Source organism: Saimiri boliviensis, chromosome 13 (assembly GCF_048565385.1).
Source record: "Saimiri boliviensis isolate mSaiBol1 chromosome 13, mSaiBol1.pri, whole genome shotgun sequence".
Lineage (NCBI taxonomy): Eukaryota > Metazoa > Chordata > Mammalia > Primates > Cebidae > Saimiri > Saimiri boliviensis.
Window position 1 is genome coordinate 15311671 of NC_133461.1, and position 13228 is coordinate 15324898.

Below are 13228 nucleotides of genomic sequence, written 5' to 3' on the forward strand. Positions count from 1 at the left end.
TTGGAAGCACATCATATTTCATTATATTTTCACTGAACTTCGTTATGGTGATCCTGATATTATGGGCTAGAATGTTAAGATATAATTTTTTTTTTTTTTGAGATGGAATTTTACTCTTGTTACCCAGGCTGGGATGCAATGGTGTGATCTTGGCTCACCGCAACCTCCGCCTACCGGATTCAAGCGATTCTCCTCCCTCAATGTTTTGAGTAGCTGGGATTACAGGCACACGCCACCATGCCCGGTTAATTTGGTATTTTTAGTAGAGATGGACTTTCTCCACGTTGGTCAGGCTGGTCTCGAACTCCCGACCTCAGGTGATCCTCCTGCCTCAGCCTCCCAAAGTGCTGGGATTACAGGCATGAGCCACCATGCCCCAGCCAAGATATGATTTTTAATCCCAGATAGATTTGTTGCTTCTTCAGCAAATATTAACAACAGCTGACAGAACCACTAGGTGAAATGTTTTTGGGGGATGGTACTACACTGTCTCAAAGCCCCATAGATTACTTACTAATGACAAAGAGAAAATTTTTCCTTTACAACAGAGAGATCTGTCAGTCATCCCTGCACTGGGTGGCCAAACTTAGCTCTATCAAGAGTGAACAACCTGACAACATGTGTCCCTGAGGATGACACATCACCCCTGTAACCATCCTGCCAAAATGTTTAAGCTGAATCTAACTATGAGGTAAAAATGAGATAGATACAGGATGTGGGGCATTTTACAAAACTGTTTCAAAAATGTCAAGCCAGGAAAAATCAAAGAAAACCAAAGAAGTCAGAGGCAGATCCAGATCAAAGTGATTTGTGAAATATATAACCAAATGTAATGTGAAAATCTTGGTTGGATCCCAAATTCCCCCAAAATAACTGCAAGTAGAATTCTTAAGACAACATAGAAAATTTAAGTATGTACTATATTTTATATAAAACACTTAAGGCTTATTTTCTCAAGCGTAATAAAGGTATTGTGATATGAAGGAAATGTTCTTATTCTCAAGAGAGGCATATTATGGTATTTAGGGAAAGTATCATGGTTCATGCAACTTTCATTCAAGTTGTTCAGGAGAGAGATGATAGATTTAAACGATATGTAGCAAAATATTAACAATTGCTGAATCTAGATGAAGTGTGTGATGGTGTTTACTATACAGTTCTTTTAACTACTCTGCAATTTTAAAACTTTCAAAATAAAAAAAAAATGGGAAGTTTTTAGACCATTCAATGGCAATTTTTTAAAATGAAGAAAGTTTTTAACTTTCATTACCACGATTACTAGTTTTATTTTCTTAAGCTCTATAAGCTTTGGAAGAACTTCAGTTTCTACATAAATGCATTTTATCACAGAAGACATTGCTTTGCATCCATCCCATTCTGCCAAAGACAAATGGCCTTAAGTTTTAAAATATAAACTGAGGTTTTCAAACTCCTGACCTTTAGGCAACTATAAAATGCTCCATTTGAGACACATGGCTTTTCCAAGTCATTTTCATGGGTAGTTCTTAGCTTGAACAATGACAGTCTGAAGTGACTTACCCAATGGAAGGAGACAGAATTTCCAAAGAAGCTCCAGAAGGGGTCCAGGCACACCTGCAGCCGCTGAGCCAGGATTTCTGCTCACCTAAAGCTACTGACTCAGAACATTCAAATTAGCTAATTAACATAATCAATTGTTTGCTATGCCTGGCTCCCTTTGCACACAGGGGAAGCAATCTTATGGTAATCCTCACACTGTACAAGGCAGAATTCTGATGTTCACCTAAATTAGGGTCCCATTTCTAATTCGTTTATTTTTCTCAGGGAAGCTTCTCTGAGATTTCATTCTGAGAAGATTCCATCTTTGATTCATTTCCTAATGCACTTTAATTCTTCTTCATAATGCTTATAAAAACATACCATTATATACACATTTCTGTATGTGCTTTAAAAATGTTTTTATAGTTCTATAAGGGCAGGGGCCAGATCTTTTTCATTCTCACTGTGTATTCAGTACCCAGCCCTATGCTGGGACCTGTGCCTGGCACAAAACAAGCATAAATAAATATCTGCTGAAAAAATGATTTTGGAGGTTCATCAGACTGCTCCCAAAGGGGTGTGTTTGAGACCTCAGGTGAGCAGAGACATTAATTTAAAACTGAAGGGGCTCGCAAACTCTCACATGTGGAAGCCACCTTCAGACATCCACAGCTACAGGATGCAAGTGAAACTGCTAAAATTCAGGGATGGACTCCAACAGACAAAGGATCAATGATAAAATTCCATATGATTTTACTCGATATTCAAATGTGCATCTCCCCTCTTCCCTAGGAAATCACTGATTTCTATATTTGTTCATTGTTCCTCAGCCAGGCTTGCATAGAAGTCACAGCTGCAAAGTAGACCAGTGTGTTCTGCAGAAAATTGGCAGTTTTTACAAATGATCAGAAAACAAACCAGCAAGCCAACATATGTTAAATGCAGGAATAAAACTCTATCAATGTTAAGAGTTTTCTCCCAGAAATGTATACATATATTAACATTTTGGGGCTTACCACTGCCTAAAAAAGTAGCAAAGAACTATTAATGAAAGAACTGAGACAGCCAATTGTATTTAATCCCTCTGCTGTTTAGTAATGTAAATGACACACATTTTAGTACATATATAATATATACATATATATGTATGCATAGTATTCATGGTTTAGAGTAGATGATGGAATACATAGAGATGATGTTCCACAAAAAATTATCATAATGTTCAGATGCACGGCCACCTGGGTGGGCTTGAGAACTATGAACACAAATGTATACATACAACATTAAAGACTTCTTAGCCTGGGATTCATGAACAATTTAAAGAGGTCTTGGAAATTATGTGAAAAGTTGTGTGTAAATGTGTATGTGTACTTTTTATTTTTATTTTTTTGAGACAAATTCATCCTCTGTCACTAGGCTGGAGTGCAGTGGCCCGATCTCACTGAAACCTCCAACTCCCTGGTTCAAGTGATCCTCCTGCCTCAGCCTCTGGTGTAGCTGGGATTACAGGCACGTGCCACCACACCCAGCTAATTTTTGTATTTTTAGTAGAGACAGGGTTTCACCATGTTGGCCAGAATTGTTTTGATTTCCTGACCTCGTGATCTGCCCCCCTGGGCCTCCCAAAGTGCTGGGATTACAGGTGTGAGCCACTGCACCTGGCCTGTATGTGCCTTTTATAAGGGGAAAGGTTGTTAGCCTCCACGAGATTGTAAAAAAGAGTCCCTGAGTTTAAATAGTCAACTGGAATCAAAAGTATTCCACTAATGTATAGCTACATGTAGTTATGCTAAGTGTGTGTTTGATGGTTTAAACACTTTGCTTTATGAATGTGCAGATGCACTATTTAAGTCACGGAAACTTTTAAAGCAAAGTATATTGCTGCTCATTGAAATAAAATCATTGTGACTTTTTGTTATCCTTAAAATAGAAACATTTAAAAATGGTATTATATAATTGTATTTCAGTGCACCATTACACAGATGGCTGTTCTTTTTTTTTTTTTTTATGATTTGGTAAATTTGAAGGATCCTCAGGCTCAGGTGCACTAAAGAATTCCCTGAGTAAGCCATTTTGGGGATGCGAGGTCTCTGCCTGTTTATTTTTTGAGCCTAAGACCATTAAAAAAAAAAAAGCAAAATGAACAAAAAAATTCTGCTACATTTCTAGATCTGGAATTTTCCAAGTATCAAATACAAAAAATCCGTAGTTTCTACTCAGTGGGACTGCTGCTATGATAAACAAGGAAAATAAGTTAACAGTGAAAGTTTTTTATTTTGTTTTGTGAATGAAAATGAAAGTATATACACATTCTGGCTTAAGCCTACAGGATTACTTTTGACACCCTTTCAATTCTCTGTGTGTATGATACGGGGAGGGGGAAAACGAACCTGACAAGATCTTTTACACAGAAGCAGCTTTCTCTTATTCTGACGTAGATGTTAACACAATACTCCATTAAAGAGAAATCCAGTCTTTAGCTAGTGATGTCATTAATTTTTCCTAATTTTCCCTAATATTGTCTGAGTCCAGATTGTGTTTATGAGCAAGTGTGAACACGCCCTACTACTAGGTGATAGACAAATGAAAGAGATGATTAAAAACAGGACTACTGGCTGGGTGTGGTGCTACACACACTCTTGCCCTAGCTACTTGGGAGGATAAGGTAGGAGGATCACTTGAGCCCAGGAGTTCAAGGCCGCAGTGAGGTATGATCATGCCACTGCACCACAGAAGCCTGGCAACAGAGCGAGATCCTGTCTTAAAAACAAAAACATAGCAAAACAAAAACAGGACGACAGAGATTAAAGCCTGAATAAAAATAAATTGTGTGGCAGCGCTCATTGGCTCAGACCTGTAATCCCAGCTTTTTCGGAGGCCAAGGCGGGCGGATTATGAGGTCAGGAGTTCCAGACCAGCCTGGCCAATATGGGGAAACCCCGATTCTACTAAAAATACAAAAATTAGCCAGGTGTGGTAGCAGGTGCCTATAATCCCAGCTACTCAGGACACTAAGACAGGAGAATTGCTTGAACTCAAGAGGCAAAAGTTGCAGTGAGCTGAGATCGCACCACTGCACTCCAGCCTAGGTGACAGAGCAAGACTCCATCTCGAAAAAAGAAATAATAATAATAATAAATTGTGTGTTTGAAAATTCTCTCTCCTCAAATCACTTGAACCCGGGAGGCAGACGTTGCAGTAAGCCGAGATTACATCACTGCACTCAAGCCTGGGCAACAAAGTGAGACTCCGTCTCAAAAAAGAAAAAAAACCTCTCCTCTCAGTTCCTATATTTTCTAAAAATAGCATATAAGGTGTAACTGAAATGATTTTTCACATTTAAAAAGGATATGTCTTCAGCTAAAATGGAAGTGGTCATCATTACAAAGAAATAGACTACCAAGTATAGCCTTGGTAGATAAATGTTTTGAGAAAAAAAATTTTTGCTGGGTTTTCCCACTGATGTATCTTGTTATGCACCTGATTCCACCCAATTCCCTAACTAACTTGGCAAAAGACATGACAATACTATACAAATTATATATATATAATGTACACATTATATAATAATGTATGTAATATACTAGAGCAATAGGTAATATCACGAGACTAGATATATGGATGCTTAAGATTCTAGTAGAATGTTTTATAAAAAAGAACCACACAAAAATTTAACCATTTATAAACCAGGAATTATCTCTGAAATCTGTATGTTAAAGGATTCATATTGTTGTTTCAAACCTCTTTCTTCACTTCATTAATAAGTATTTTATTAATTCTCTGGGAGTTACAACATAATAAAAAGAACATTGTAACTGAATTAAAGGTCCCTGGTCAGTTTGGAAATTAAACTTCTATGCCTGGTTTTCTCTAAAATGGTGAGAGAAAGAGCACCCCATGTCATGAAGATGACAGGCCACAAACCAAGTGCTTCCACCTCCTCAGGAGAGCTGTACAACCCCAGGCCATTTGCTCATTCCACCCTTCTTATTTTATGTCCTCTGTGTCTCTTCAAAAGACTTACCCAGTTTTAGAAAACCGGTGCCAGCCTCTGATCTAAGCAAATCATGACCCAGTTGGAATTGCTAATTAAAATCGAAAGCAAATAAATACCATTCCTCTTATCTTTGGTTTATTTTATTATCATTACTGCTTATTCTTATATTCCTATAGTTATTACCTATACTAGAATTGCTCATTAGTATAATGGCAGAATATGTGGCATGGGTTGATATGATTCCACATCACAGTCACAGAAGTGGAGCGATGATTTCTAGAAAATTCTGTGCTTCATTAGGAAGAATGTGAGGTTGCACATAAAAGTTCATCGTTTTTGTGACTCTCTGCTTTAAAAACAATGCTAAATAGACTACTTGTTTCTAGACAACCATTTACTGTTATTTATTTCTCAGATTGTATTACTCCCTCACAAAGAACTGTATGATTTTCTGATCTGAATTTTTAATTATTCTCTGAAATTAGCTACCAGGGCTTATTCCTGATCCTTCAGCCATCTAGGTCTCTTGGTCTTTGATAGCACCAGGCACAGCTTGTGTTAAGGGCTCAGTATAATGATTGGTTTATTATGCTGGCTTCTGTTCTCCCCTCATTCCTCCTCAGTCTTTAAAGGTCAAGATCAAAGAGATTAATTCATAAAATTTTATCTTTCATCTTATGCCAAAGTTTTCTCAAGACTGAGACACTCACAGTGATTCAGCATGCATCTGCCAGAACAGAGTTGCACACAGAACTGTCCTCAGACAGCCTCTGGGTGTTCCCCCAGCAATCACAGCTATTTGAGGGAGCTGACGCTGTCCTTCCTGTGCAATAAAGTCTCCTGGTGCCATGTTGAAGGCTGAGGTTCTTGGGTGGCACCATGTTCCCTAGGAACGCTCAAACTCCAGGATGTGACTGACTGACTTCCTGACAAACTTCATTCATCTTTTTATCTGTCATTGTACAGATACAGGTATAGCTACACATTCAGAGAGAGAGTAGGGTGCATACAAGATGCAGCACCTAAAGATGTCAATGTTGATAAGGCATTTTTATCAACTACAACATAAGGAATTTCTTTGAACCACATGCGTGAACTAAAAATATCATGCTATTATTCTACTTCATGGCTACTTTTGCCTGGCTGTGTATTTTGCACACATTTTAGGCTCTTTTGAAATACAGCTTTTTTTTTTTGAAGCGAAGACATTTTTCTTTAATGTATGCTATCTATCACACACCACTGTTAGTTTTTAAAGAAGCATTTATGTTCAAAAAATTAGTGTTTGTTAGAAATAATACTAAAGAATACATGGACATGGGAAGGGGAGCACTACACACTGGGGTCCGTTGGGGGGAAATGGGGGAGGGACGGGGGGTGGGGAGGTGCGGAGAGATAGCATGGGGAGAAATGACAGATATAGGTGAGGGGAAGGAAGGCAGCAAATCACACTGCCATGTGTGTACCTATGCAACAATCTTGCATGTTCTTCACATGTACCCCAAAACCTAAAATGCAATAAAAAAAGAAATAATACGAAATAATATTTAGTTTTCTAAATTCTCTTGATTGCTTTTATAATGGTTGATTTTGAGGTATGTTCTTTTGCCTTTTGCAGACTCTCTCTCTTTCTTTTAATAGGTGGATACATTCCTTCTGTTTTATTTTTACTTGCCCTCATTAGGCAAATTTAATTCACAGAATTCTATTTACAATTTTAGTCTTTGACTAAGAAATTTGGTGTATTCATGTGTGGTGGTTAGCTTATGCATGTGACTTTTGGCATGTCATGTGTGGAACATTCTTATCCATGCCTGTTTTCAGGAAAGAGAAACTGCAATCTAATTTTGATTACACTGTGTTTCCTTCTAGCAAATAAACCCCATGCTGTTTAAAACAAAATATATTAATCAAAGACGTTAAACTATTTATATACTCAGCAATGATTTTTTGATTAAAGTTAGACTCTACCAGGTTACAGTAAAAGAAAATTTTCTTATTCTTATGTAAAGTAAAATTTCAGTTCGGAAGATAGCTCCATAAGGGAATTAGTGATATTTGAGTAGACCCAGAGTAATTTTTTTCCTTCAAGGAGAAGCAGGAAATTAAAAAAAAAAAAACTAAAGCAAAGGAAAATGGAAGAGTGGAGGATGGCAGAAGAAGAATAAAAGATGAAGAGTACCGAACTGTACTGAGAGGGGTGAAGTGAACCAGAGTATAGAGGGAGGAAGCAGGGGAACTTGAGGAATAAAAAAAATGAATGTAAAGACAAAATTACAATGCACATTGTCCAATCACCACTGAAATGCAGGCCCAAGGCCAGGTATGGTGGCTTATATGCCTGTAATCCCAGCACTTTGTGAGGCTGAGGCAGATGAATCACCTCAGGTCAGGAGTTCGAGACCAGCCTAGCCAACATGATGAAACATTATCTCTATTAAAATACAAAAATTAGCCAGGATGGTGGCAGGCACCTGTAATTCCAGCTACTTAGGAGCTCAGGAGGTTGAAGCACAAGAATCGCTTGAACCTGGGAGGCAGAACTTGCAGTAAGCCAAGATTGCACCACTGCACTTCAGCCTGGGTGACAGAGTAAGACTCTGTCTCAGAAAAAAAAAAAAAGAAGAAGAAGAAGGAGAAGGAGAAGGAGAAGGAGAAGGAGAAGAAGAAAAAAAGAAATAAGAAATCAGGAAAAATGTCAGAATGGCTTAAATTTCAGAAGAGAAAAATCTTACTAATGGAAAAAGACAGCTGATCAGTTAAGTGGTAACACAGCCCACGTAGAATTCAGAAAGAAGATAATCAATGCATTCATTCAGGGACAAATTGATGCATTTAGGGAATTCATTTATGAAAGAAGTACTAAAATTATTTCAGCATCTCTTCTTATCAACAACATTTATGTTTCTGTGACTGGAACGAAAGGCACCACAAGAAAAGTCATGGCCAATTAACTTTCAGGATTCTACTTGTTTGCAGTAGCAGGGGCTGGCATCCTATGACCAGTGATGTTCCTTTCAGCAGAGTTGGCTGCTTCGTCCTCCAGAAACGTGTCCCTGGCAATGAAGAGCCTTGGGGAGGAGTGTATTATTTTTCACATCATTCAGTTCTTAGGAATCTGTTTATTCTTTTTTCTTGTTTGTTTTGTTTACATTAGAGAAAGAATGGCTTTGTACTCAGCTTCTGTATGTTCCATTTGAACTAACCATTAGACTCCTACAATTTTATTTTTGCAGAAAATAGTTTCTATAATTACATGAGTCTCATTTCCTTCAATAACATTTTTCTTTTTTTCTTATTTTCCCACAGGCTTGACCAGGGATGTAAGTATAAATTAAAAAAAAAAAAAGAAGAAAGAAAGAAAGAAAAAATTTTATCAGCATGAAAATGAGAAAATAAAAAAGTTGCAATGTTTCAATATATTATACACTTTCCCCTTGCTTTCCACTCCTATTTTTACTTTTTATTTTTAAATTTTTGCTTTCTTGGCTTGATCAGCATTAATTGTCATTTTGTATCTCTTTGGCTGCTTCTGGAAGCACTGAATTTGGAAACTATGATGACTCAGATATCAGCTTAAGCACTAGGGGGAATTTACAACAAATTCTGGGACTGTGTTATTAGGGTCTAGCAAGTCGCTTGTATAACACAAGGCATGCAAAGTTACTCAATGAAAAAAATACTCTAGGCAACTAGTAAATGTTTAATAGCCCAACATTACCAATACTTCCTAAGTAGTCACACGATACAGATGATTCTTTAGTTCTGTCAAAATATAGTTGCTATACCCCATCTAAAGCCATTAAAATCTAAATATGAGGTAGAGGAAATAGACAAACGATCTCACTGCATTGCACAGGCATCACCGGAATGATTCACCTGACCAAGGTGACCAATCAAATGGATAAAGGAAGTGGTTAATACTAAATTTGTTGTACCAATAAATTTAAAGTTGAATGGTAAAAAAAAAAAAAACTTCTTTAAAGTTCTGATAGGAGCAAAGAGATTGAACTAGTTGTGAGTTGAACTGTGATCTGAGGTTTTGATTTTTCGGCCATGGCCTTAGTGAGTCTGAGCAGATGTTTTAACAGCAAGCCTGGAGTGTGCTGATAAGCCAGAGAACAGGCCTCTACGATGTCACAGACACTAACTTGCTATGAAAACTTGAGCAAATTGTAGAGTCCCTGGTCTCTAGGTTCCTTTCTTTGCCAAATGAGCCCGCAGTGCCGGCCCAGCCTGACTCGCAGGATCAGCAAGGATCACTGCCACCAGGGACAGAGACAGGGTGGTGAGGAGGATGAGATGTACCCAGCAGGAGAGAAACAGGTGTGAGCAATGCAGAACCCAAGAGAAGCACAAGAAGTAGAATAAACAGAGGGAAGGCAGGGATTTAAAGCAAGCTGCTGAGGAGCAGTTAGGCTGGTCTAGATCACCACTTCTCAGAGCAAGAACACACAACGTGGCACAGCTGGGACTACATGAGACTCAGAGGAAAGTTGTCAGAGAAGCAAGAAAGAGACAAAGATGAGCATTGCGTCTGCATGTTTCAGCCTTGAATGTTGGTGGAAATAGACACGGTTGACAACAGGTCTGAAGGAGGTGTCAGTATGTAATCTGTCAAAAGTGCGTGTGGAACAATAACAAAAACCTGTGAGGACCAAAAGAGAAAAGCACATGAGTATGTTTTGAACACCTAAACTTTAAAAAGTACAAGCAACAGATTCTAATGTGTGGGCATTTACTTTATGTGGGGGTGCTGCTTATTTTTTTAAATGGACAGGACAGCACAAGACGTATGGTGTACGTGGTTACTTTAACCTCAAACTTTCTGCATGTGTCATTAAGCACAGAGCCTTTCTCTTGTGGCTACAGCTGCAGAGGCTCAGTGGTTTATCTGTTCCAGGTGGATGTCCTTGCTGGGTAGAACAATGACAACACCCAGGTGCTCCTCGCTGTTGGGCATCTCAAGGACTTGTGCCGGAACATCCTTAATGGAGCCTCCTCTTTCAGTTAAATGGAGCATGTATCATCTGCACAGGTTTGCTCTGAGACTACAAAAGTGAAAACAGTGAAGTTAAAAAGCCAATCTCTTTTTCTTTTGCCATTTAGGACATGGAAAATTGGTTTATATGCATCCTCCAAACTAATAAACCACTGATATGCCCAACAGCACAGATTGATCTCAAAATTATATGCTGGGTATAAAAAATAGGACACAAGAAAAAGTACTTCCTATATTATTCCATTTATTTGAAATTTTAGAATAGGCAACCTAATCTATGATGGTGTAAATTAGATCAGTGGTTGCTTTGGAGTGGTTGATTGGGAATAAGCATGGAGAAACTTTGTAGGATGCTGAAATGTCCTGTGTCTTGGTGTATATTTGTCAAAATTGGCTGAGTATACTCACTTATGGTGTGAGCATTTTCTGAATGCAACTTATGCCTTAAAAAGGAGGAGGAGGAGCAAGAGGAGAAGGAAAAGGAGAAACTTTAGCTTTCTTCTTACATTTGTATGGTTTTCAACCTATAAGTATCTTCATTTTAGCTACTTTGTATTATTTCTGAAATTCAAATTTTAAGCTTTCAATCTGTATAATTATTCAATACAGAATAAAAAATTTTCTATAAAATAAACATAAAAAAGGAGACTTGGAAAATCATGATTTTGATACATTTAGATTACACATGGTAGACATTTTATGTAAATATATAAATATATAATATACCATTATGTAGGAGTAGACCTGATTACTTAAAAAAAATACTTTTGTCACATTTGAGGCAGGTATTTAAGTAGATGAACAAACTTACTAAAGGATAATATTTCACTAGGAACATTTCTCTTTCTTTCCAGCCTCTGAGATTATACTTTATATAATAATTGCATAATTAGGATAATCAGAGAGGATAACTGGTATACTCATTGTGGAGTTTCAAGATACCAATTTTGCCTTTTATTACCAATGTCAGTGATTTGTCAGTGTTGTTGTTTTTAATCATAAACTGTATCCGTCCACTCTTGCATTGCTCTGAAGAAATACCTGAAACTGGGTAATTGATAAAGAAAAGAGGTTAATTGACTCACAGTTCTGAAGGCTGTATAGGATGGATACTGGCTTCTGCTTCTAGGGAGGCCTCAGGAAGCTTCCAGTCATGGCACAAGACAAAGGGGGATTGAGAGGTCTCACATGGCAGGAGCAGGAGCAGGGGCAAGGGAGAGAGACGGGGGAGGTGCTACTCTCTTTTAAACAATCAGATCTCATGAGAACTCACTCACTGTCATGAGAATAGCACTAAAGGGATGCTGCTAAACCATTCATGAGAAACTCCCTCCCTCATCCAATCACATCCCACCAGGCTGCAACCCCAGCGCTGGAGATTACAATTCTACATGAGATTTGGTGGAGACACAGATCCAAACCACACCGTAAACTATGAAAGATTTATGCTTCAGTTGGGTCTGCGGGAAATACGATCAAAATTGTTACAAACTAGCACCTGAAAGTTAGAATCCTAAACCCTTTTATATTTTATATGAAACAAAATGCATGAACAAAATATATTTTATGTTCTATATTAGCATGTATTTATCTATCTGTAATATCTTTCTAATTTTCTCAGTTTTGATAGCACAGGCAATTCTCAGAGAGCTTAAAACAGAGCGACCATTACCCAGCCATCCCATTACTTGATATATAGTCAAAGGAAAAGAAATTGTACTACCAAAAAGACACATGCACTCAAATATTTATCACAGTGCTATTCACAAAAGCAAAAACATGGAATCAACAAAGATGACCAGCAACAGAGGACTGGATAAAGAAAACATGGTTCATATACACCACAGAATCCTACACAGCCATAGAAAAAAACAAAATCATGTCCTTTGCAGCAACACGGATTCAGCTGGAGGCCATTATTCTAAGTAAATTAACCCAGAAACAAAAAACCAAGCATCATATGTTCTAACTTATAAGTGGGCACTAAACATTGAGTACACATGGACATGGACGGGAAAAATGACATTGGGGATTTCCAGGACTGGTGGGGAGAAGCGGGGAAGGAGTTGAAAAATGACCTGTTGAGTAGTATGCTCACCACCTGGGTGATGGGATCCATATCCCCAACCTCAGCATCATGCAGTATATCCATGTAACATACCTATACATGTACCCTCTAAATCTAAAATAAAAGTTGAGGAGAAAAAAGAGAGAATCTAAATTTTGGTACTGCATGGTACAATTTCTAATTTAGGTGTTTGCAAGCATTTACAAAATTACTCCTTCAGTCTTAGTTTTATCATCCTTCAAATCTTCACCTTAACCTGAAAATGAAGATTGGCAACAGGAAGAGCTCTCTATAATACTGGAAAACATGACATCAACAAGCTCATTCAGTAGCTGGAAAGGGAACTACACAGCATTCTCATAAATTTGCCTCCTCTCCACACTTACAGCCCCCACACCATGGTGCTTTCTATTGCCCTTTTTCTTTGGTTACAACTAAATATTTTATCCTATGTGAAATCATCACCAGTTACAAAAATCACCTCAAAGAAAATACAGCTTAGTGTTCACATTTTTATCTCATCTTCAGCATGGCCAGAGTTCGGCTTGGTGAGCCCAGAGTTCATCTGAAATACACAGTCACATCAGCACTCAACTGGCTCCTCCCGTGTCATCTTAGAATTGGGTTCCCCGAGTCTTTTTTC